Consider the following 6,000-nt stretch of genomic DNA (forward strand, 5'->3'; position numbering starts at 1 on the left):
GATGATAACCAACCTGTTTTCTTCTACACCAATCACTCATGAAAGCTCTTTCAAGGTTTACTACTAGACTACGCGGTAGCTAGAGTACTTACACTACGAAATCCCACCAGAGGACTTCTATTCATGAAGATCTTTTCTGACAGGATATACTAGCTCATTCTACCTGGACTTAATCTTGACATTTAATTTTCTCATCAATGGCTTTAAAAAAGGCATCTTGATATACATCTAGGACATCTTTACCTTATTTTTACCACTATTTGTTGTCCTAGATGGCCAGTTCATCTTTAGCTGGTACCACACCCTTATTCCAAACTTTCATGTTCAAACCTTTTGCATTCTCTCTTAAGTTTATATCGACAGATATATGCAAAAATGCCAGAGAGGGAGGAACAACATAGTTTTCAGTCACTCAAGAGAAAGACTAGAAGAGACCAGAAGGGAGTGTGCCAGAAATCGTATGATGCCTCAGAAAATCTCATTCTTAAAGGTAATTTTCGTGCTCCCTAAGACTCCAAGTCAAAAGGCAGTTTTCCCTTTCTAAAAAAAAAAAAAAAACCAAAAAGGAGAAAAAGAAAGAAAGGAAAGGAAACCAAAAACCTAAAAGAGTCTTAGAAGCCGAAATTACTTGAGCCAAAGCAATAAGTATTCACTTAAAGAGTTATGGATTACAACCTGGACAAAAATCCAAGTCTAAGGGAATTATAAGGAGAACCTGAAGAAAGGAGATCAGAAATCTTGAAACAAGAAGAATGTGACTGAAACTGTGGGGGCAGTTACAGTTCCATCCTCTCTTGCTGTTTTGTATAATGTTCTGTCTCTCCAGAAAAAGGTAACCCTAAACACATCAGCCTTACCATTTAAAAGCCTTTTTGATACCTAACCTTGAATGCCTTATTTAATATCTTTTTGATGAGAACCACTGAAACCTTTAATGAATGTTAAGAGCTAGTTGACTGGAAGTTAGTTCTAAGTGTGTGGATTTTCGCATGACGGATTAACGGACTAGTTATGTTTGTATTTTGGTGAGAATTTTCTAGACTTGATCTGATTGATGCATTGTCCATAATTAAGGTCTAGATGTATGGTTGCTGATATTTTTGAGTTCCCTCTCATTTGTGTTGAATGATATTTTTCTAGATTTGATCTTGTTTTGTTTGAGGACAAACAAAGTTCTAAGTCTGGGGGAGTTGATAACACCTGATTTTGATCACTTTTCACCATTGATTTCAAATGCTTTTTCAAAGGTTTTAATTAGTTTTAGGAACTTTTATTATGATTTCCATGTATTTTTAGTTTCGGGGCTCTTTTCAGGAAACTTAGGACAAATGATGGCAAAATAGAAGAAATCCACATTTTCAGCTCATAGTCAGACCGTCACAAGTTCAGCCTCAAATGAAGACTTTCTCACCGTCTGATCCAGCTCAAATTTGGAGACAATCAATAGGAGACAACCAGCTTTCCATATCACTTTACCTCACAAAGATCCAACGGAATACATGGAGAACAAGTTGACCCAGTTCAGCAGTCCCAAAAAACTCTCACCCGCGGTAAACACATGTTTTACCTGCCCTGGAAGACTCTCACCCCCGGTGGAGCTTAGGACGAGCCACAAGGCCCAACATCAAAGCCCACTTCGCCATTTCTCTTCATAAAAGCCCTACATGAGACCTGGAAGACCTTAAGACCTATAAATACATTGTTTAGCAGCCCTAAACGGGTGTATGCTCCTGTAATGAGATTTTGAGCCACCAAACTCTGTTTTTCTAGGGTTAGGCGATGGAGATGGGGATTTTTCCCCAGATCCACTCCTTTTTATCTTATTAAATTTTCTGTTTCATTCTTTTGCATTGTTCTATGTATTTCATCATTCAATGCATCATGTAGATTAGTCCCAGAGAGTCAAATTTTTTGAAGATATCGACAAGCATATATATCAATTAGGATTTCTATTGTTCTTAGCCATATTTTGGATCTCATCTCTTCTAAGGTTTTCGTAAAGCATGAGAGTAGATTCATGACCTATTATCTGAGCTTAGGATCGATCAGAGCCACGAGAGTGCTGAATCAGATCATCCGTACCTAGTTTCAGAAGAACGTAGTCGCTATAGGAGTCGAAAGCTGATAGACAAGAGTTTTTAGGCTCTTGAGGGCTATCAATCCCCTTGTCAAAGTAGTATAAGGGGTGTCAATCCAAGGATGTGGAAGCTAGACACTAGACTATATGATATGTTACTTAATTCAAGCAAACAAGTGAGGTTTGGTTTAAACTAATGATTAAAACAAGAAACTAAACAAGATTAATAATAGCAAATGATCAAAAGCAAGAAACAAGTGATAGCAAATGACAAGTGAATGATAACAAGATGAGAAAACTAAGCCTCTAAGTGTGGTCATTGATTAGGGTGATTTCAATGTAAACTAATGATGCTAAACAAAAATGCAACATTTGCTACTCTTTACTCTAGGCTTCTTAATCAGATTAATCCACTCTCATGACAGAAATCCCTTTGCAAATCACTTAATCAAGTCTAACAACCATTAGAGATAACCAAGCAATCAACAATCCAAGTCTAATTAGTGACCAAACAATCTTTAATGAAGAAAGACTGAATCTTATACAGAAATACATAGCAAGCAATCACATGATATCTAATCCAATCAACTTAGAGTTTAAAGCTAGACTAATCCTCTCATGAAGGTATTAATCTCTATACTAATCCATTTTCAAACCAAATTCCCATTTGTGAAATATGAACTAGTAAGCATTAATAATCAACTATAATATGTCATTTATGCAATTAACAAATATCATCATGGCATTAATGCATAAACCCTTAGTTAGCTTTCATTCAGGCATTTCTTCAAACACTTTTGGTGCATGAAAAACCCAGATTCTAGACCCAAGTGATGTGCAAGGATCTAGCATTAGGATCAGCTAACTAAGGAAAGGAAAAGAGAATCTAATCTTAAACAATCATTAATCTACATCTAAGCACCCTAAATCTACACACCTAGAAGCTTAAAAGAAGACTTCTCACTAATCATGATGAACGTAACACACCATTTCCTTTGCAAGAAGTAATGTTAATCATGATTAGAAGTAAAGATGAGATGAAGAAATGATAAGAAACAGCTTTAAGATGATTAAATCTGCTAGATATCTCTTGATCAAACTCGTTTTTACACTAACGAGGCAAAGAAACAAAGAGAAAAAAGCTTAAGTCTTGGAAAAAACCCTAAAAAGCATATATAGTGTCTCTTGCGGACCGGGTCAGCCCAGGACAAACTGGGTACTGACCCGGCTTCAAATGGGTCATGTCTCAAGTGTGCGACATGGTCAGGTGCTTCCCAAGTTGGAGGCCCAAGTCGCACAGCTATAGAAACAGCCTTGTGCATCTTAAATCCTTCAGCCCCAGCCGCATGCCTATCTAGGTGTAAACTGCGAGTATTTGTGCTGTTCAGGCTTTCTTCTCTTCAACTCGCACAACCAAGATGCATTCTGGAGATAATATGTGTGCGAGTTGGTCCTCCTTTAGTCCTAAGTCGCAGGGCCAAGTCACACAGCCTTAGAAACAGCCTTGTGCACCTTAAATCCTTCAGCCCCAGCCGCATGCCTATATAGGTATAAACTGCGAGTGTTTGTGCTGTTCAGGCTTTCTTCTCTTCAACTCGCACAACCAAGACGCATTCTAGAGATAATATGTGTGCGATTTGGTCCTCCTTTAGTCCCAAGTCGCAGGCGCAAGTTGGTGTAAACCGCGAGTCTTTCTGCGGTTCAGTTCGCTGCTCGGCCAACTCGCATGCCTAAGTCGCACTCGGACCACTTCGCATTCAGGGGAGCGTAACTTCCAGGATATGGATCCAAATGACATGATTCCAACTTCAATGGAAAGAGCACTCAAATCTCTCGAACGTTTATGAAGAATTCTTCAGATCTTAGAAAGTGGAAGGTTCCCTGGACGGCTCATCTCTGCAGCGCATTGAAACGATCAAAAAGAAGCTTTTGGACCAGTGTTCACTCCGGAGATAGTATTGTCCAGCACACAGCTCCAAACTGGATGATCTCAGACGTTCTAGAAAGAGAACGCAAATACTTTGAAGCTTGATGAAGGCCTCGACAACTGAATATACTGGAAAGGCATCGTCCCATGCAATCTTTGTGACTCATTGGATTGGTGTTGAAACTGTTGCGAGACAGGTGTGTCTTCCGGTGAGCTTAACTCTCAGCTCACGAGTCCAAATCCAATGATTCTACCTGTTATGGATCTGTGACCTGCTTATCTCCAACGTTTCTGAAGACCCTGTAATCTGAATCGGATGTTAAAACTCTCCGGACAGGCAATCTTTCCAGACATATCGGATTGCTCTGGAATGGACTCGAGAGAGGTCTGTCTTCCGGTGGCCATATTTTTCAGCTAGCTTCTCCAAACTCATAGATTCCAACTGTTCTGAGATCTAGACTCAATTATCTTGATTTTTGATGAATACCTCGGAGGTTGAATCGGCCGGAAAGACCTTCCGGTAACGCGATTTCGGAGATGTATCTGCACCTGGGAATTTTGGCCGAGAAACTTAAACGCCAGTACGTGTTTTTGGCCGAGAAATCCACCCGCGGTACATAAAAATCGCCGAGAAAAAGCTTCATGCGGTACAGGCTATCGCCAAGAACCTCCAAAAGGCTGTTTTCACCATTTTTAAAGATCCAGTCACTATTTCTTCTCCTGGCTTCATCTTTTCAGGTCCAAACTGCTTCCAAATCACCTGTAAACACTCCAAAACATGCAATACTCACTTGGACCTAATGCTACTCCTAAGTCCTAAAACAACACCTAAAGACCTAAAATGCAAGAAATAAGACATGATTTATAATGAAATGTACAACCTAAATGATGCAAATTATGACCATATCAAAAGCTACCTATAGAGAAGATGTGAGCAGATGAATTCAATGTCTAATGCATGATCTTAAGTTTAGCATGAGAGCGAGAGTTAATTGCTAGATCTAAGAGATTAGTTGATTAAGGTGACGACAGTTGGTTAATCATACATTTGTCTATTCTAGTTCAATGCAGATTCCCAGAAACAAATGAAGATAAATCGCCCGGAAGCTAATTGGAAATGCCATCATACATCGATTAGAGTAAACCAGAGAAGTCTAAATTGCCAAATGAGTTCAAGAGTCTTTAGTTTGAGTCGATATTCTTTAGATGTTCTTTTAACAATTCATCCTGCATTGCATTTCTTGTGAATATTATATTACGTTTACTTTAGGATCTTAACCAAAAACCCCCATACCTTTTATTGGTTTATGACTTTGCTTACTTCCCAGTTTGTTGTTTCTCGCAGATTAGACATTCTCTCTGTGGATCGACACCCTAAGTCCTACAACGTACATCTGTGCACTTGTAGACACTAGGGTTTTATAAATTTAAAACTTTTGGAGGACCAACGGGCTTGTTAAATGACAACCCTAGGCCTGCAAGCCCACCATGGTCGCGTGGCTCTGGCCGCGGTGAATAGGCTGTTGGCCGCAGTCGCGTGACTTGCTGGCCATCTTCAAAATTTTCTCCGGGGCAAATGGAATATCTTGAGATCCAAGTGTTGGAATGTCTCCAAACCAAGTGTATTTGAAAGCTTGTTGAGTCTTCTGTTAAGTGTCCACTTTTGGGGAAGATCAGACGGTGAGAAGGTCTTCATCTCTCCATGAGAATTCTGACGGTCTGAATTTATCCAAAATAGTCTTTTTTTTATTCCAATTTGCACCTCTTTCTCCCAAATAACTTGAAGAGTCTTTTAAATTGGCGAGAGTTGGTTAATCATACACATGTCTATTATAGTTCCATGCAGATCCCAGAAACAGATGAAGATAAATTTCCTGGAAGCTAATTGGAAATGCCACCAAACATTGATTAGAGTAAACCGGAGAAGTCTAAATCGCCACCTATGAGTTTAGAGTCTATAGTTTAAGTCGATATGCTTGAGATATTCTTTTAACAA

This window comes from Eutrema salsugineum, unplaced genomic scaffold (assembly GCF_000478725.1).
Source record: "Eutrema salsugineum unplaced genomic scaffold, Eutsalg1_0 scaffold_4, whole genome shotgun sequence".
In the NCBI taxonomy this organism is placed as follows: Eukaryota; Viridiplantae; Streptophyta; class Magnoliopsida; order Brassicales; family Brassicaceae; genus Eutrema; species Eutrema salsugineum.